This window comes from Pseudopodoces humilis, chromosome 2, assembly GCF_049639895.1.
Source record: "Pseudopodoces humilis isolate 2021_Gansu_Grassland_sample_001 chromosome 2, ASM4963989v1, whole genome shotgun sequence".
NCBI lineage: Eukaryota > Metazoa > Chordata > Aves > Passeriformes > Paridae > Pseudopodoces > Pseudopodoces humilis.
Window position 1 is genome coordinate 34,258,807 of NC_142201.1, and position 21,514 is coordinate 34,280,320.

At 41.1% G+C, this 21,514-nt stretch overlaps 1 protein-coding gene across 2 annotated transcripts in view; it reads right to left on the bottom strand.

Annotated features, from left to right (window-relative positions):
* The window catches only part of DHRSX (dehydrogenase/reductase X-linked), a 161,889-nt gene that overhangs the window by 125,326 nt on the left and 15,049 nt on the right, over positions 1-21,514 (bottom strand). The gene's annotated exons all lie outside the window — the stretch shown is intronic.

A 21,514-nucleotide genomic window follows, 5' to 3' on the forward strand; every position in this document is an offset into this window, starting at 1 on the left:
GCATTTCATCATCCTGAAGTCATCTGACCTTTAAAATTTCCACCATGACTTTGTTGCTGAGCAAGGTGGCAGCAGTTATATCAGCTCAGGGATGACTTACTCCATGTGTACAGGGAAAAAATCGCAATTGGCAGCATGATACCCTGAAAATTTCTAGAATGACAAGAGACTGGCCTCTGTCAGTAACATGGATGAAAGATCTCAGTCAAAGGTGAGCCATCAAAAGTACACCAGCTGACCCAATTTCTCTGCATACCTGAGCACTTTCTTTTCTGAAAATCACAAGGCCCTGAGCCCCAAAGGAAGGAGGAAGCAATTGTCTTGCGTAAAAGTGCTTTTCCCACCTATACCAGCCCTCTCCCTCAGAAGCCAGCATCCCTGGGACTGCTGTCAGCCTCACTCTGCCTCCACTCCAAGTGTTCCTTGACCCACACACAGCCTGGCAGGCAGGGAATGCTCCCAAACTCCCTCTGCTAGAGGGGTGGCTTAGACACAGCCTGTGTCTCCTGCATCCCCAGGCAGCCCATAGCCTGCCAAGTGAGCCAAGAAGCATCTGGGCTGGCCCTTGCAGAGCAGCTGCCATTCCAGCTACAAGCTCTCACACTGGGAGCAGGCTGCACCCTCCCACCATGGAAGGAATCCTGCAGCCAAAGCAGAGCAGAGGCATTATAACTTAACCGCCTGGGAAAGGCGTGAATTATGCCAACTACAATTTTTTGGGGTGGAGAATGTTTCATGTGCAGCACCATGTAGTCCTTAGGTGACTAAGGTGAATTTCTAAGTTGTTTTGGAGTAGAAGCCATGAGGTATTTGCACAGGAAAAATGGTACTGAATACTTCCTTTTGCTGTGGCACAGTGTCTGTAGGCAATGCTATAGATAACAAATGTTAAAAAGGTGCCAGTTTTCATTTCTCAAAGGACTTTCTATTTTGATTTCTAGGTTTTTAGGGGATTGCTTTGTTGTACAACATCAACTCATATTTTACATAGTTATGAAACACAGGACTAGCACTGATACAAGCTTATTTTTTCACAGCAACTTCAAAAAGGATCCACATTTCACCTTTTCTGAAACACATAATTCTTTCCATCATGATTCAACATGAATTTCTCTTCTCTTCAGGTAAGACTTGGTTCTTCCCATCCATGAAGAACAGGACTTGTTTACAGTTCTTTGAAGGTTAACTCTAATTATCTAATTACAGTGATATGCATGCACATAGATGTAATGACTTATATAATTCAAGCTAAATAAAACTTCCCCAGGACCTTTCTTAAGGGGCTTCAATTTAGTTATACACAGCCCTGCAATTTCCACCAAAAATACTTCCAATCACAAACTCTAAACAAAATGTCCAAATCTTATCAAGAGAAAATGCATTCTTTTGGGCCTGAGTACCTTCTCCTCCTCTTCTGCCTCCCCATGCCTCCCTTGCTTCCTGGCCTCCCAACACATTGCTGACCTGACATTTGGATTTCATGTGTTGCATACAGGTGCTGTCACTCATTTCCAATACTGCACCACCATACCTACCTATTGAATAAAAAGGGACATTTTAATTCAAAATTCACTTAGAGGAAAATTAATGAAAGAAAAGGAGAAAAAGAATTCAGGACTGGGGAAGGGAGAATGACATGAGATGAAAATGGAAAGTCAGAAGAGCAAAGTAACAGGAATTGCTGTGATGAAGTGGTTCTTAGCAGAGGACAAAATTTAGCAGATGAAAGAAGATGTCCAATCCTATCCTGCCCATGGTGAGTGCAAAGAAAAGGACAATTTTTTGGTCCTAATGGCCACTTAAAGACTCCACTGTAAAAAATGCATTCTGTGAGATCCTACATTACAGAGAGATTTAAAACAGGCCCGCTTGTAGCAGCTAGCTCCAAGGACCTAAGAAAGCAGACAGGGAGGGAGAAATGAGGGCTGCAGACAAACAGATAAGTAGACATTATCTGTTTTATTTCCAAGAGGTACAGTATACAACTTCCACATAGCATGGTTTTGAATAGACACAGCACTGCATGGCACAACTTAGTCTATCCACTCACTTCAGTCAAAATGGAAAATGCAAAGAGAAAAACTGAAATACATCGGGGAGGGGAGTGCGACAGGAAGAAAAAAAACCTCCTCAATTCTTAATTGTTATTAATTTATAAAAAATGTACAGTTTCCATCAAGTCACGTCTTAATGTAAAATGAATCTTAATGTAAAATGAATTGAAATGAGACACAGCTACTATTTATGTCAACAAAAGTGGTCAGATCAAACACAGGCTCTGTGTATGAGCCAGGGTAACTCCAGTGAAAGGCAGTTTATTAATGCCTTGCTCCCTCTAGAACTCCAATATCATGTGGAGTTCACAGTACACCCAACTTTCACTGTTAAAACACCACTTCCATGATGAAACTCAGCATGTAATTTTCAAAGCAGACCTGGCTCAGCCTGGTTTTCAGCAGATACTGGTTTATTTTGTGTGAGAGGTTGAGCTGAGTGCAGCTGGAGCCTCACAGCCCCCCAGGCAGGCAGGAGGCAGTGGAGACCCACCAGCTTCGCAATGCCCAGAGAGGTTCCCTCTGGCATTTCTTGCATCTCATTTAAACCACCCCAGTTCCCTCTCTCCCTCTGCTCCTGGTAAGGAGGTAGATATTTATCTCAAGTTCAGAGGCATAATGCCTGTGATATTTCCGTGGGACATGAGAACGGTACAGCCCTGTGCTAATGAAATCCCCTGACCAAGCAGTAGCTGTTAATTTCCCTTTGTGTTCAAAGAAACCAGCCTGCAGTCCTTAGCTACTCCTGTATCACACCAGTGTCTGAGAGAAGCTTCTCTCAAGCTCCAGGTTCTGCCTGCATTACAACGTATTTGGATGACATAAGCCTGTTTACTTTGCAAGTGGATTACCCTAAAACAGAAAAATAAGGCTGATTTATTATGTCCTGATATGAGGCTATTTAAAAATAATTCTTTTCCTTTTAAATATCCTTCTCCTTAAGCAGAAATAAATTCCATGTACAGAGACATTCTCACACAAATTCAACACTACAAAGAATGTAAGAAAATTCCGTAATTTTAAAAAATACTCATTTTCAAGGGACTCTAAAAAAGGGTTGTCAGGACTCCCCTGCAGCTGCAAAGATCACAGAGAAATTCAACAGTCTGCAGACCCATATCAATGACCAATTTCATATCAATGACCAGTTCCTGCCATCAAAATCTCAGCTCTGGGCAGGGATGAGGGTCATTGAAGTAGCCAAATCAAAACAAAAGCACTAAACTTTCTCTTTTTTTGCAGGAATACACCATGTGAACACAGAAAATGCAAACCTCAGAAGAGCTTCCCTTGAGAGTAGCTTGCTTTGGTATTCTGAAACCTTTACAGCACATTGTGCTTGAGGCCCAAGGGAAAAAAGAAAAAAGAAAAACGTATTAGAAGTTTATTTAAAGCAAATTGCATCAAAATTTTTACAAAGTTCCATCTCCAACCTTACTAATCTAGGATCTGCATTGTGGCATATTACGGGTCATGTGGACATTAAAATATATCTTTATATTAATTTCCTCATTAACCTTCTTTTTAAGACATTGAAGGCCAAGAGTAGAATTTAGATTATCTGAATCAGTCACCAGTACTTATCAGACATGACCTGAGCATAGCTGAAGGCATCCAAAAAGTTGGTCAGTGTCCACCTGTGAGATGCCACACTGGGACCTGCCTGCACCTCCTGAACTGGCCATGCAGTGCAGGAACTTTGGTGGTATTTGTGCTGGAGAGATCCCTACAGACAAATCCCAACAGTTTTGGTTTTTTTTTTCATTCCTCCTATAACTGAATAATTTACATGCAAACATTAGGCCTGAAGGTAACTGGCAGAAGCACAGATGGAAAAAAAAATAAAAGAACCAACAATGAATATTTAGTTTCGTGACTGAATAACAAGATCCAAGTTTGGAGCCATTCCTGTATAGCAACACCGAGTGAGAAAAAGAGGGCAAGCTGTAATTTCCAGTCCTCATCTAACATCACAGGACAAGGCACAATCGAGTTTTTCCAGATGGATTAAAAAAATCATATAGCTCAGTGTTCCACAGAATTATTGAGTACTTTTTCCTATTGCAAAATATTCCAACTCTCTTTCCCTGATTTATACCCTGGCAATGCGGAGATGATAGTCCTTAAACAGATGTAGAAAAATAATTCATTTTCCACTCTGAGAGGCAATCAGTAAACTGCTGGGGAATCCATGCAGCTTTTAGCAACAGCCTTTTGTGCGTGCCTTAAAGAAACGTCTCCATAAAATTCTGGTTTGGCAGAAACCAGGCAAACAGGGTCTGGATTTAAATGTCATTCCAGGACTATCCTAATAGAAGACAATTTAGGTACTCAAATCCTGACAGATAAGCCAGACAAACTGTGTCTGCTTCAAGCCTGTCCTAAGCCTGTGCAGGTGATTTTTCAAATGCAAATTGTTTTTCCAAATTTACACACCAAAATCTTTTCTGCCATTGCTGCTTCCAATCACTGTCCTAATGAACATCAATATGCAATCAAGACTGAAGGCCTTTAAGGCTGGAAACCAGGTAGGTGGCAACCAGCCTGACTAGTCCTTCTGTGGAAAGGTGTCCTGCTGGTTTCAGCAGCTGGGGCCATTGGGAACAACTGTCATGCACACATGCAGATCCACAGGCACACGGCCAACAGGTCCAACCTACCTCGAATGGCTGGATGCATTGTGTAAGGGAGATTTATCTGTCCAGGGACAGCATCTGCTCCCAAACACAACTGGAGTTTTGCATCAGATAGGTCACAAGCCTCCCAGCTTTTGTTAAGAATCATGAGGAAATGAAGGTATCAGAGAGAGGCTGGCCCTGGAGTTACTCATGGGAAGAGAAAGGTGTGGAAGAACCAGAAGAGCAGGAGAAACCAAACCATGGAAATGTGTCCCTTGCCCTACAAACTCATAGGTATCTCAAAGTGCTATTAATGGAACGGCAGCAGTCAGATGGCTGTAAGAATTTCAGCAGCCAGGGGAAGACCTAATTTAATAAGGCTCCCATGCAGCCATTGACAGGGAATATGACTGCTCACAAAAGCACAGCAAAACCCCTGGCACACATAGGACTAAGTCTCTTGTTTAACTGATCCGCAAGGCACACACAGAGCCTGCTGGATGCCAACGAAACAACAAACAACAACTCACACCAAGTCTGGAAACTCACAGAAGCTCCATCCCTGTATTTCAGGGGAATGCACTCACTGCCTGTGCCCCATGAAGTGGACATTTCCACAACATAGCAGAGTTCCCACACAGCAGCAGCAATTTGTCTGGGCTGCCTGATCACCTGGGAACCCAACCAGTGCTGTAACTCCAGCCAAGGCATCACATTTCCAGAAAGCCTGGACAAATGGCCAAAGTGCAGCAAGGCAGCAAATGACACAAAAGCAGAGGAGTTGGCAGATACACCAACTAGAGAAGCAGAGTGCTCAGCCAGCTAAGGAGCTAATGTGTATACTCATCCCTTCCTGACATTGTCAACACAGGAACAAGTGACATTTCTTCAGAGTTAGCAGCAAACATCTGCTGAGCCAGACTAATGATTTTTTTTTTTTTAATTGCCAAGGAAAACAACTTAAAAAAAAACAAAAACAAACTTAAGGCTGCTCTAAATTTATAACATTTGCTTAGCTTTTTGATAAGCATGCCAGCTTGCTTATAGGGATGAAGTGATAACATTTTCAGGCAAGATGACAAGCCCTTCACAGAAGGCTGAGATATAAGCTCCCAAAATCCATTACAGGAATTTTTCCTAGATATCTCATTTAATACATGTGAAAGTCATACTACAAATGAGCAGAACAGCTCATTTTTCTCTTGCTTTTTCAACTCATGAACACACTGTGAAGCCTTAGGGGGTATTAGAGAGCAGCAGGTATTATTAGAGTCCAATATCACCAGTTTGGAGCATGAGTATCCACAGCAAGACCTAATTATAGTAAAAGCCCCCCACATATTACAAAAAATGTAAGATAAACTGGTGCAGTAGTAAAATGAAAGTTATGATGCCAGCATTACAGTCCTGAAAAGAATATTTTTTGCTAAAGAAAAATAACAATACCCTAAATAAGGCAGCTGTTCAGAGCAAGAGCTTTGGCACTCAAAGAGCACTTTCTATAGAAAGAGCTCTCTCTAGCAACAGTGGGAAGGGGAGTGGAAAGCTACACTAAAAATTTCATTTGCATGACACACCTATCTGCATTTCTTCTAGCGATTCTTGGAAAGACAGCATAAATGCAGATAAAGGGAGAAGTGTGTGTGGAAAGCAGGGTGTGGAAGGGGAAGCAGAAGGAAGTGTTAGACTTTCAAGTAAGACACAGGAAAAGGCTTTTTGTCAAGATGAGGTAATTTTCAAGTGCTTCATTCCCCTTTCCCCTCTCTTCACCTTCTCCCCACCTCCAGGTATTTAGGTGAAAGAGATACAGCTTTAAGCAATTTAATACACCTGAATCATAAATCTCTGCATGGTGATATTGTCCTCAAGGCCAAAAAATGACCCCAGTGAGGACACAGGCACTGGTACTTACAGATATAAATCAGCCATGGTTTGGTGGGGTAAGTCAAGGCACTGATCTTGACTGCTAGAAAAGTAAGTTACAGCTGTTGCCAAAGTAATCAAAAAATATTTCCTCTCCACTTGCACATGTATTTTCAGTGCCCTGTTTTTCAGAGCATATGACTGGTGTGTTTGCAAGTGAAAAAGTCCTTCCTGGTTACAGGAGTCAAGGGAAGACAAATTTTCACACATCTTTTGACTGAAGCCTGAGTGCTTTTGCTCTATTTATCAAATAGGATGCTCAGTAATGTTAGTCTTGTACTCCGTGATGCTGCTAGACTTGGCAGAAGGGCTGTTTGGAGAAAAAGATAGTTGGAGTTTTCAAAAATGATATAGATGGTAATTGTCTCAGCTGATTTATGCTGTCTTCACTCTGTGAAGAACCTCTTCCTCCAGTAAACCCTATGCAGACCTTCTGCCTCAGGATCATGGATCATACACAGAAAAAAAGCTGGATGTTGCCACCTCTTCCCCAAGAAAGAGGAGGATGAGAATGCAGAAGACTTTTAATTCAGGAACTTTTCTTGGCATTTCTGAATTGCCTTTCTCTCAGACAATGGGAAATAAGGCTGCATTGAAAAATGGTTTGATGAAGCACATATCTAAGCTTTTTATAATACAAGTTCAGGCTGATTTTGACAGAGATATTAGGAAATTAGATCCTAACAAATATGGAGCTGCCCTAAGGTAAAAGAAAGCAAAAGTAGATGAGAGGGTGCAGTTCCTGAGTCGTGAATATCACTTCTGGCCATGTTTGCCATTCCTGAGTACTTTGTTCCTTTTGCCAAAATTCATCTGACGATAAGATATTTGAATTTTACTTTTTTTTTATGAGTGCAAAATAGAAAGATTGAACACATCATTATACAAATCAGTCAGATGGAAAATACCACAGTGCAGCATTAAAATCTGCTAAAAATTAATCAGGAATCCAAGTTTGCCCACAATCTGCTCTTGTGAGTAAAGTTCCCAGCTGAGTGCGTAGGAAAAGGAGAGCACTTGATCCCATGAGGTGATAGAGAAGGAATCATGAGATGGAAAAGTTGCCTTACTTCTACAAGTACTAATTGTATCAGTGAAATTATTGCTCTGCAAGCTCCCAACAGACATCGAGCAACTTCTGCCAGCACACACGAGTCCTTGTCTTACATATTCTTGCTATTCCTGGCTTGAGCCACTTTTGTTTGTTTGTTTGTTTGTTTGTTTTTCTGGAGAAACACTAGTCTTAAGGATTATTTCAGAAAAAGGCTGATAGTACATTTGACAAACTTTCACAAAAATATCTGGCACCTGACTACCCGCTGGTGTTACACCACACAGGGCATGTTTTGCTGCACTGTGCAATCATTTTGTGTTGGGACAGATGCCAGCTGGGGACTTGGATGAGGCCAGGAAACATCGTCTGAGCCTGGAAGGGAGGCTCTGCTGCCATGAGGCTGGACAGGAGAGGCGTGGGGGACAGCACTGTCACTGACAAGGCGCAAACTCAGCTCAGCGACAGTGATCCATAGGTGAGCATTTCCAGCCTCAGTCATAAAAGGCACTTCACAAAAATATAATGTTGGATTTTGTGAAATAAGGGCAGAAGGGTTGTTGCAATAATATGAAGAAATCCCACTAATTCCTTACACTATACTGAACAGACACAGCCTGCATATGAAAGATTACTGGATTTGTTAAAAATATCAGGAGAAGAAACACGATGCTAGCTCCAAGAAGAAACTAATCTTCCCTACATATGCATATATTTAAAGGCTCCATTTACCCATATAATTTTTTGCATGGGAAAATACTATCACAAGAACAGAGAAGCAGATTTTTCCATTTGTATTCTCTCCTCTGCTTATCTTTCATTCTTTTTATATATTTACCTATTAAGTCTTACTCTTTGGCTTTCTTCTCTTTCACTCCAGTCACTCTAAAGATAGGGAAGTTATGTACAGGTGTATCTTTAAATCAAGAAAAAAGCATCTGATTATCTTTTGAACAGATTTACTGATACTTACTCCCATACTCCCTCCCTCTGGGCAAATGTAATTCTGCAATACCTTGGGCAATGTCATTTTATGTAAAACTTCCCAATGCTCTTCAAGTCATGTCATCATGTAATTATACTTTTTTTCCTGTTGAGAAATGAGAGATGAAAAAGAGGAGCTTATCCCAGGAGATTTAAATAGGGGTAATGGAAATAGCTCTGCATAGTCGAGTAGCTGCAGAATGCATTTTCCCATCCTGCACAAGTTTGAGACATTAGAATTATTTTTTTATTCTCTACCAGGAACTGAAGATGTCTAGGCTCCAAGATTTCCCAAACAGCTAACGAGTAGATGCAGCTGCATCTGACAATGCTTTACATCCCTCAGGATGAAAGAAACCATTTCAAGTCCTTGCTCTCAGCCATACCCTGAGCACACAAAAGCCTTCCCAAGTGCAATTCCCTGTTTCCAAGTGCTATTTCCCTACAGAGAAAATTTCATTTTAACCAAACATTTGACATTCAAAGACACTTTTCCCACTCACTAAAATCCCAAATAAATGTTGTATTTTTCCAAATCATGTTCAGAAATCCAGTGAAGAAGCCACAAATAACAAACAAAATTCAATGTGAGTAATCTCAGAAAAGGTTTTCCTTTGGAAAGACCACATCCCATATATCTCAAAAAAATTGACAGTTATCTGCATGAAATGTGGCACAGAATTCCTAAGGTTTTAAAATTTCATGTCTGTGAAAAATTAGCATTTGGGTTATAGTTTTGACCAAAAACTATAATGAGTAATGGCCGTAAATTTGGAATGCTGAAGAAAATATGAATCAGCAAAGCATGATGCTGCTGTCACTCCATTACAGACTGAGCAAATGTCATAACTGACTGCAGAGCAGAAACCTCATTTCAGAAAACTGTAAATGATGGTTATTTCACAACAGAGAGCTAAGAAAAGGAAAAAAGAAAAAAAAGAAAAGGAAAAAAAGAAAAGGGAAAGAAAAAAGGAAAAAGAATAAAAATAAGAAAGAAATAGAAGAAATATAAGAAAGAGAAGAAAAGAAGAAAGTGAAGAAGGAGAAGAAGGAGAAGAAAAGAACAGCTGTTATTCTTGGCTTAATCCCAGATACTGTAGAAAAAAAAGCAGGCAAGTCCCTACACCATTTATGGAAGGTTCCACCATAAACCTTTAAGTCTAGAGAACATCTGAAGAGCCCAAAGCTCAGAAAATGTGGAAAATCAGATATTCAGCATCTGCTGAAACTCAGCATTCTCCTGGAGAAACTGGCTGCTCATGGCTTGGAGAGGCATCCTGCTTGCTATGTAAAATCCTGGCTGAATAGCCATAGACAGAGTGTGGTGGTGAATGGAGCTACATCCAGCTGGTAGCTGGTAACAAGTGAGGTTCCCCAGGGTTCAGTATTGGCATCAGTCCTGTTTAACATATTTATCAATCATCTGGATAAAGTGATCAAGTGTACCTTCAGCCAATTTTCAGATGACACCAAGCTGGGAGAGTGTTGAACTGATGGAGGGCAGAAAGGCTCTACAAAGGGAGAGCTTGACCAGCTGGATTGATGAACCAAGGCAAAGGCTATGAGATTCAATAAGGCCAGCTGTCCTGAGTTTGGGTCACAACAACCCCATGCAGAACTACAGGCTGGAGGAAGAGTGGCTGGAAAACTGCCCAGCAGAAAAGGACCTGGGGATCCTCACTGGTTGGCAGCAGCTGAACGTGAGCCAGTGTGTGCCCAGGTGGCCAAGAAGGCCAATGGCATCCTGGCCTGTATCAGCAATGGTGTGGCCAGCAGGAGCAGGGCAGTGACTGTGCCCTTGTGCTCAGCACTGGTGAGGCCACAGCTTGAATTCTGTGGCCAGTTTTGAGCCCCTCATGACAAGAAAGACACTGAGGTGCTGCAGCATGTCCAGAGAAGGGTAATGGAGCTGGGGAAAGGTCTGGAGCACAAGTCTGATGAGGAGCGGCTGAGGGGGCTGCAGGTGCTTAGCCTGGAGAAGAGGAGGCTCAGGGGTGACCTTATTGCTTTCTATAACTACCTGAAAGGCATTTTAGCAAGGGGAGGATAGATCTTTTCTCTCCCATGTAATAAGTGACAGGACAAGAGCAAAAGGCCTTAAGCTATGCCAGAGGAGGTTTAGATTGGATATTGGGAAAAAAACTTCTTCCCTGAAAGAGTCATCAAACATTGGAACAGGCTGTCTAGGGAAGTGGTTGAGTCACCACCCCTGAAGGTATTTAAACAATATGTAGATGTGGCACTTAGGGACGTGGTTTGGTCATGGATTTGGCAGTATGGGTTAACTGTTGGAATTTTCCAACCTAAATTAATTTGATGATTTTATGATTCATCAGCATTTTCATATGCAGAAACTGAAGCAGAGAATGATCTCATTACTTATGGTCAAACTAGAAATCCAAACCAAAAGCAAAATATTGCTACCTGCATTTTAGCACTCCACCAGAGGAATTAAAGACAACAAAAAACTATTTATACTTTGCACTGTGATCGATATCTTTAAAAAGACAAAATATTTTAACTTTTATTTTTACGACAGTATTGACAGTATCATCATATTCCTAGATAGTACAGGATATATTGTATCACAACCCCCAATATCATCCTTACAGCATTTACTTTTACTGCTTGTGAATTCCAACATCTCTTATTCTGACCACATGCTATTAAAAGATTGAATTAATCATTCCATCTTGCTCATAGCACAGATGGAGAGATACAGTTGGGCAACCAATATGCTGGGAAAGTCGATTCTTTAAATATTCCCTTACTATAGTATATTATATTCTGGGAATGTGAGGGGTGTGTGTGTGTGAAGGAAAAAAAAAAAAAATTGGAAAGTTCATCAAGAGTGATTTAAACTGCATCTCCTCTCTTCCCAGAGACAGATAATGTAATTTCCATATCCCAATCAAGCTTAAGAGCATCCACCTGAAGGTCACATTCAGATCTGCCTCTTCCAGCCAACAAAACTGCTCTGCTGTCACTCAAACACTCAAATAGTCCCTTCTGCTTCCCACAGCTTCAGGGTGACAGTATTTCCATCAAATAAGTAAGCAGAAGTCACGAGTTGGTATACAAAATTTAAAAGGTAATTGAAAGTTTCTGGAGTAGTTCACTTCAAAACACTGCAATCACTTGTGATCTGAAGTGCTTGTTATCATATACAAAGCTCTAGTAATTAGAATCAGGAAGAGAGGTACAAGGTGATTAGAGAATATTGGGAAAAATCTAGTTAACAGGAAACATAGCACATAAACCAATCAGTACTAAAAATTTCCCTGAGATGCCTGCAATTTATGAAAACACAAAATTTTAAAAAGCACATTTCCATATTATTAAAATTTTTTGAAGCAACTAACGATCAGAAGCCATCACAGCATTGACATTAACGTGAGATTAACCTCAGATGCCACTGACTTAATAAAAACATGGAAAACAGTCTGAACATGCCTTCGTCTCCCTCTCTGCCCTGCTTCCACACCCTTCAAACCCACTACCGGCCAGGACATTTATTTCTTCATCTGGCCAGCACCTGGTGAAGAGTCAGGGCAGTGGCAAAAGCTGGCTGGGGATTGTCAGTGCTAGAGGTGCCTGTGTGCCTCTCGGTGTCCGGCCCAAAGCAGTGGCCCCAAGCAAAGCCAGGTTCATGTGGCTGGTGTGGAAGCAGAGCGAGCCAGTGAGCTGGAGACCCACAGCTGGACAGCCCCAGAGGTGCTGCCCTTGCAGAGCAGTGCCCAAGCTTGATGTCCCAGCTGCACCAGGCTGCCCAACCTCTGCTGACACACGCCACCTTCCCAGGGACATCACCCAACCTCCAGCAGCAAAAATCCTAGATGGAATAGAACTTCGTGGGGTTTTTTTAGTTTATATTTTTTAAAGATAGTTTTACTGAAGCCACCCGAGCCTCTGGATGGAGCTCAATTTCGTACTCAAAACCACTTAAAAATCAGTTCTAACATGGAATGAGAAAGTACAAGGAGCATGCACATGTTTTATCTTCAAGACAGCTACAACAGTTGTGTTCCAAATACGAAATTTTATTCATTTTTCTCTTCTTTGATAACACAAGCAGGTCAAATGGATTATGAATGTGCAAGTACAGAAAGGTCTAGACTGTACTACATATAAAATTTCCTAATTCTCTCATAATAGTCCTTTACTGGGAAAAAACTGATTTCTTTTCAAAATCCTCTCTCTCAACACATGCTGGAGTGATCTCACACTCATGGATTTTCTTTCAATTTTCATCTTTCTTGTTCCTCATAAAATATGTACTGAAGTTTTCACAGGAAAACAACTACTTTGCAATAAAGACAGCTAATTGTTCTGAAAGATTATTTTTTAAATTAGATGTTTTTATTTTTCAGTAAAAAATTTAATTTTGAATGAAATTTTATAGCTCATTAATCTAGTGCAGATTCATGAGACTTAGGGAGTTAGTTAACTTAGAAGAACAGCTACTGTGCATGCTCTATAATTGCTCTTCATTGAAATTGTCAAAGATTTTTAATATGCATTTACCACACAGATTAAAAGCTGTTAAAGTATGTCTCCATTTAAGAGGCCATCATTCCACAGTGTCATTATCTGCTATTAATATTTCAATTATAGAGCATCACATGCTCCTCTGAAGAAATGCGCAACTACTCACAAAACCAGTCCCATTATTGATAATGCTCCAGGAGTATGACACAAATATCCTATTTTTGTTCCTACATTTAATTACCTTCCATAAATATCTTGCCAAAATTTTAAGGGATTAGCTCCTTTCATATAGAAATATGTATTTGTCTTGACAAACACCTTCCAACTACTCTGCTTCTTAGAAGGGAGCTGACAGCTACATGAATTACACTGGCCCTTCTGCAGAGCCACTTTACAAACTCTCTCTTCAACCAGGTGTTCAAACAGGCTGGTACATCATAGTGCATCCTTTCAGTCCTTCTCAGGACATCACCCAGAACTACCAGCACTTTTCAGGCATCACTGGTAGCATAAACAGGCTTCACGCCTGCTTTCTTTTCCACCTGATCAGAGGATTTAGCTGAAATGTTATGGCTCTGCAACAGCCAATTTGGTGTGAAATATTTTTCAAGGCATCACTCCTTTCTCTTTTTTGAGAATAAAAAAAAAAACAAATGCTTTCTTTAACAGATCTTATAGTCCTATTTTCATCATGCCAAGCAATTTCCAGTAAAGCTGATACCCAGAGCTACCTCTCAAAGGATGGACCTTGTCTAGCCAAGTAACAGTGACAGGACCAAATAAAATGGCCTGACATTTTGCCAGGGGAGGTTTAGATTACATCTTAGGAACAGTTTCTTCACTGAAATGGTGAAGGCATTAGAATAGAATTGAACTATTAGCTGGCCTTATTGAATCTCATAGCCTTTGCCTTGGTCCATCAATCCAGAAAAATGTTCAAAAAACATGGGGATGTGGCACTTAAGAGACATAGCTTGCTGCTGAACATGGTGGTGCTGGGTTTATGTTTGGACTTGAAGATCTTGTAGGTCTCTTCCAACCTAAATGATCCTATGACTCTAAGCCAATAGACAGTACTTTTGTTCCACCTCACACTAAACAGCAAAGTTATGTTTTGTGTTTATGTGTTTTGTTTTTATGTGTTTAAATTCTCTTCAGTACTAAATAATTAAAATAATTTGAATGAAGCTTTCTTTTTAAGAAGAATAAAGGAACTTAGCAATCATATCAAGGGGAGGAAAAAAAAAAAAAGAGCTTGAGGAATAAAAGCCCAAGAGCTTGCACTGGTTTGATTGGCAGCTGTCTGCTGTTTCCAATACTTTTCTCTTTAGGCCTTTTTCCACAAATATACAAAGCATTTGAAACACATGCATTACACTGTGCACTGACTTCTAGGTGATTTGAAGGATATGACCCTAAAATGCAATTTCTGTTCCAGACTCCATCCTCTCAATCCATCAGCCCCCGGTAACACACAGTGTAAACAGCCAGCCCACTCACACTCGGTTCTCTGGTGGGGCTTTGCCACCAGTTAGCACCTCTCCCAGAAAAAAATCCTGGTGATGCAGAAAGTAAAAGGTGAACAGTTCCTTGCTGTAAAAGTAAGCCCCTGCCAACTCTGCAAGCTGCACCAGCAGCTACTGCAGCCCTTACATCAGCATTTCTTTTGTTATTGCACCTGAAGCTTTGCAACTGTCCATACAGAAAATCCAGCAGTGCTGAGGGTCACACCAACTTCATTTCAGCCACAGTACTACCTCATTCCCAAGGCATGCTAAGATACCTGGCCAACATGTGTGTGTCCTCATGCAGCCTGTGACCAGTCCTGTGCCCCAGCAAAAGCCCAAACTCTGCTTAAGGCAGTTACCAGCATTCCCAGTTTGGCTTGGGGAAACAGAAAATAATTATCTTACTGAATAAGCTGTTCTGCAAGTGCTGCCCTGCTAATATTTGTGGTAACTTTACAGGGGAGTGCTTTGCCCACCATGGAGTACACCAGCATGGCCAGCCCCATGCAGGTTTATCCAGGAGAGAAGCATTCAAGTTAAGAACCAGTAGCTGCAGTAAACCCTGAGGCACATGGGAGCACTGTCAGAACAAAGAGGGACATCCAGAACAACTCACCAGGATGCCACCACCTACACTCCTGCCACAACAGTGGCATTTCTCTGGGGAGCACAGGCACTTTGCCAGCCCTTTATTTACTCAGCCCTTTTTGTAGTTGCAAGTGTCAGGGCCTGGGCAGGAAGAAGAGGTCTCAGCATCTCCCCCTCCAAGCTGCCACGTGCCAAGCCAGAGGAACACGCTGCAAAGCCATTCCAACACAAACCCTGATGCCTTTGCAAGGAATACATCATGCCTGCAGAGAGGCTGCTGGCAGAACAGCCAGACAACTGAGCCACCCAGCCTCGGTCCCTGTCCCCACAGCTCTCAGCAAAACCACATGCTAGCTGTCAGCCAGACCAAACTTGCAAAGATAACTTTGTTCTTTACAGCAAAGGGTGGCAGCTTGGTAGAATCTGGGCTGAAACCACTGGACTTCATTGTTAAATTGCAATAATTTTCTGTATACATATGTGGGTAGGTATATGTTTTTTCTTCTTTAGGGAAGAAAACAAATACTTGATAATTGGATTAGAAGACGGGGAAAACATCATGGTTTTCACTTGTGCCTCACTGTAGTACTTTCTGACTAGTATTAATGAGTAAATATTGAGAAAAAATAAATCACTCTGAAAATAGATGTGGAAGAGATGGATAGAAAATACAGTTAATAGCAAAAAAGCGCAACAAAGGTCATTATATTAGAGCATAAACCAGTAAGTCCATATACCACTGTAGTACAACCCTAACAGGGCCCTGCTCAAGCTGAAGTCCAGGCCTCAACATTACCCACCTATTTTGTTGTTTTACATCCTCTTTCTTGTATGTGTAAATATCCCTTTCCTCTCTGGAGCGCTGGAGGACTACACATAATGTCTTTAACAGATTGACTTCGAAAAGTAACCCCTGAGGACCACAGGAAGAATACAAGACTACAACCTAGTGCAAAGAACTCTGCTAGCACCTACTAGGCACCACCAATGGCAGCATTTGCAGCTCTTGACACTTGCTTCTGACTCAAATTAGTTGCTTTTCAAATATCTGTATCATATATAATTAGGAAGTACAGCATCATTGAGAGAACATGGATTTTGCATTTTTTGACCTTTTTCCTACTAATTTTCAGCAGACTATTTAATGTTAAAATTATACACCGTGCAATGCAGAGATTCCAGTTAGGAACGCACAAGTAAGACTGGCATATATGAGTAGTGGTATTAATTAGAATGAAAAAGCTCCAGCCAGCAGACTAGGTGATATCTGTACTCACCTGGATGACTTTATTCATTAACAAGTTGTTATTTTGGAAAAATATGTCCAAGAAGTCCTTGTACTTCAGCTACAAGAAGTGTTTCACAGCACAAATGTCCCATTTCCAGTTACCAAGGTTATACCAATTGCCAGAAAGACAACAGTTACCGCTCTGCAGGCACTCTGTTCACTGGGATACACTCAGTAAAAAAATTACAAGGTCATCACTGTGTCAGTCCTGGTCTGCAGAAAGTATAGTGCCAGTAATTTTTTGTTTACAAAGTCCTTTCATTCTGTGTAATTCTCAGACTGTTGCAGACTTGATAAGCCATTTGCAGTGGTACCACTGAACCTTTTTGTAAAGAATGAGGTCTGACTACAACTCCTCTGTAATTTCCTTAGTCAGGACTGGTTGACACGCTTGTTAAAAAATACTGTTATACAGAACTATCTGTTTCAGTTTTAAAAATAACCTTTCTAGAATGGAGTACGCCTTGTGGGTTGGCTTTGTAAGGAAAACGGCCCAGGGGCCCTAATCAGCAGTTTCAGTACAAATGGCCAACATGGAGCATCACCTGCCTCCTGCTGCAGCACGTCACACCTGGGCAGCCAGAGCCAGCAATCAAACCCTTGCCCACAGCATAGCAGATTAAAAGTTTCATCCTAACTTCATTGAACACTCATAAGGTTCATTAACTTCAGTCCCTGGTTTGTACACAAGAGAAACACCAGCGTGAGATGTGAGGTCAGGAAGTGGCAGAGCTTTGCTTTGATTTAGCGTGACTTCCTTTCCTCACGTCAGTGAAGTTCACATCAGTTCACATCTGCACTCAGTGCAGAGCTTACCAGGTGTTTACTTGTACCAGCCATGTTACCAGTGTTACCAATGTGTCAACAAAAAAAAACCAACAAAATGTTTTAACTGTTCCCCCAAAATCCTCCTTCAGAAACAAGTTCAGTGCATTTTTTTGGTCCAATTTTCCTTTTTTTCTTTACCTCTCCAGGATAATTTAAAATATTGAGCAAAGTTAGCAATCATGGGTAGGCATTGCCTCAGAAAGTAAAATGTCCATGCCCCAGAAAGCATACTCTGGAAAAAAGCAGGCACACAACAAAAAGCAGAAGTGTATCAGAGCCAAGCACTCTAACTCAGCTTTACACAACTCAGAGGATATTCTGGGTAGGATGGGGGATGTCATTTTCTTGCCCAATGAATGTTCTGTGAAGTATCAAAGCTCTCCTAGCAGAGCACAAATCCGAGGAAATGAAAACAAATGCCATTAGTTAATTACAAAACTATTTCACTTTATTTTTTCTTAAAAGCAATCCTTATGTGAAGCAAAACTTCCCTGCTTCTTTGGCTATCTGCTTTGGGAACTGCAGCTCTCAAATATTTTCTTTCCTTGCTGGCAATATGCCCATTTGAATCTTGCTATATTCCACCACATCTGCAGCTTTAATGCAGTTATTCATACAGTATGATAAAGCCACAAACCTCAAATCACTGTCTCTAATGACATCTGTAATTTGGAAACCTTGATGATGGAATGCTTGAAACTGGCAGGCAACACTTTCTGCAAACACTGAGAGGACTGCATGTATATAACATTTTTACTCTTAACTGCATGAATCTTGATCCCTGTCCTGTCTGTAAAGCAAGGCACATAATCTTAGTGACACAGATATCAAAGTATTTCCTAAGAATCCATTTGTTCAATGCATTAAAGGTTTTACCACAATTGGGTCGAATTAAGACTCATATATCAGTTCCCATGGAACTTCAACACTACCTCAGTACTGTGCAAGGGAATTCCAAGTAAAGCATTTGTGGTGGGACAGCATGGTCCCAGAAAACTGACATGGTCTTGATGGTCTAAGAAAACTGACTTAGTACTTAGATACTACAAAAATATCTCTAAAAATACCATCTTGGGGTCCGTGACTACTTCCACCTGCCTTCTGACAAGACTTCTGGGTCCTGCACAGGTAGTCTCATGGTGGAGTCCACACAAAGTCCTGCGTGACTCAAGACCTTAATCCACCCAATTGCCCTGTCAGTAAAGCTCTTACATTCCTCAGCTGAGTTTCTACAACCTCCAGTGCCCTCAGCTGAAGTGTGGCTGAGTGGTATTTGGTTAAACAACATTTTTTATGGTGTAAAAGAACAATTGCATTTTCTAGCTCATTTTCTTGAGTTGCAGCATCTCTTCATAAGCACCAGAGATGCTAAAGCTAACAGTTTGCTTTATCACCTAAAAAAGAAGATCTTGGGCCAAATAACCCCAAAACTGCAGAGATTAAGAGACTCTTAATCAGAAGAAAAGAGAAGCCAGAAATTTTAATTTGCACAACCAGCCATTGCTTGGCAGAGTGCTGACTTGAAGACAAAGACCATATATCCCTTGCAAAGATACCACCTGCCCATCGTTAGACTGAAATGCACAGACGGAATCCATCACTTGGCTCTGAAATCCATCACTGCTTCAGCTGCATGAGCAAAAAGCAAATTCCCAACCTTCCATCTGTAAGTGTTCCATTTCCCTCCTTTCCTTTGTTCTACATTAACAAAGGAGCCTAAGTTCCTCTTTACTGAGGAAGGACGATCCACGCAATAGAAATGCTCATTTACATCTGCTAAAACTGTTGATTTTATGCTTGTTATGACTAAATCATTGAAACTGAAACATTTCACACGCAGAAGAATGACCAAGTAAAAGAGGCTTGTTCCTTCACTTGTACCCTCACTGAAATACCATGAGTCTGGTTCCATATTGCTATGATGCAGGTAAGGGCACAAAATGAGGTGCTTACATTTAAGCCTTTTACACAGAATTACCAAAAAATGTAAATATTTACACTTTACATTCTCCCATATTTGGGTAAAATGTGGTTACAATTGCCTCTTTCAACAACAGAATAATTAAGCCTTCCAGCTTATGAATTGTGGGGGAGAATACTTCTCTTACTTCTGAAGCTCACCTATGTTTGGGATCTGAAGTGTTTCAATAGCTTTTTCAGACAGAATAATTCTATGGATATTAACCTAAGAAGCACAGTAGAAGACAAAATTGACATATGTAAAATAAAAAGTTGTGGTTTGCGTTTCATACACAGTCCCCCCCAAAATATCATTATTTAAAAGATATTAAAAGAGACACAATTGTGATGCTGGCATTTTTAGCGGTTCAGAAGGCAGAGCATGCAAAATTAATTGCTTTTGGAAATAAAATCCCTAAATCTGTATTTAGACACATAAGCCAAGGAGTTAGTGCATAGACTCTGCAGACTCCTTTTAAGGCCACATTTTGTATCATTTTAATCTTAGCCTAAATATAAATATAAAATGAACAAATCATTTTTAGTCCTGGTGTTTGTGAACTTATCACCCAGTAGTGTTACCTTCTGCACAATCTTCTTCTAGGGGTGGCCAATCAGCCCAGGGAAGAAGCAGAATCCCAGCAAAAGCCCTGACCCACCCCCTTCCTTAAGGCATGTGCGGACCAGAAAGCAGCCCCAGCAACACAAAAACACAGGGAAAACACTCTGGAGGAATCTGATTTTCCCTCTGCAGTGCACAGCAACTTTCCTAAACAGCCTAGAGAAAAGGCAGAAGTTCAGCCAACAGATCAACTTTGCAGACTGAGATGATTCCCTCACTGCAGGGAAGAGCTGTCTCTGGGATAAAATGTTATCATCCATCAGCTCTAGCATGCATTGCCAAAAAAGGCACAAAAATCATATTGCAATGGTCTTAACAACTGACAAATAGTTTCATGTATTATCTCTGAATTTATCTCTCCAAAAAGAACTGTGAAATCTTTGTGAACATTGATGAAGGGGAGGTGGGGTGGTGTGGGCAGAGCATGCGCAAGGGGATTTGTCTGCAAGACTACAGCAGAACTTGTTTATGTGAGCACTTTAAACCCACTTGGGCTTTGAGTCATACCTTTATATACAACACACACAAAGTTGTGCTTTTCTTACTTCCTTTCTCTGAGCAGGTACACAGGAATCTCTGAGCAGCAATGCCAATCTTGCATTTGCAGCACCACGGGGTAAACGCCGTATTATCCTCAATCCACTGCTCATGCAGACCAGGCAGCAAATCATCAACAGTGCAGGTGAACTTCTGGCCTGCATTCACCAAGGCCTGAAAACATGCAGGTCACATTCTCCTGTTCTTACACTTGAAATACAGGAGGCACACAGCAAATAACACAGCAAGGAGCAGCACCAAGGTACTTGCTGCCTGCACAGGAAATAAAGTGTGACATAGAATGAGGGACTAGAACATGCTCCACTCATCCACACGACTGCTTTTCTCACCACAGCACTCGCTCCCTTGGGCCCAGCCAGATTTACGATCAGTGGCAAGTTCTTGGACTGCATGTGAATGTTTATCTGTGTAGATCAATGTGTCAAAATATCATCCAGAAACAGTCCCTTCGGCGCACACTTCCACAGGCTGGAGGCCAGGTCATAGTAATAGCTTGAATCTCCCTTCTTCCCCAATATGTCATTAATGAGAACTCCTCCCTGGCCATTTGAGAGTGCAGGAGTTTTTTTGAAGTTAAAAAAGTTCATTGCCAGCAGCATGTGAACACCAAAAAGCATGTAAAACAATTGTTTTACAGAGTTCTAAAATGCCAGGCTACAAGAAGGTTAGTAATTTAGCATTTTTAAATGCTATTAGGATTTTGGACAGGAACTGACAACTCCTGATAAAATTTCAGTTATTTTCCCTGGATGGACCCACTTCCTATCTGCTCCCCTAAGTAAAGTAATTGCATTTTCCACATTTGTTATTAAATTCCTTCTGTTCATATAAGTTCTGCTGTGTGCTCAAGAAACTTTTATTTGGTGCCAAACCACTGAGTGCACCCCAGAGCACAAATTCACACCAAAATGTACCCATAGCATAGAACTGTACATTGCTTACAAAAGCACTTTATTTTCTCTCTCACACACATCAGAAGGTCGTGTTTGAGAAGATGAAGGTTTCCCTTGGAGCACTGCATTCATGACATGAGACAGGATGTTTC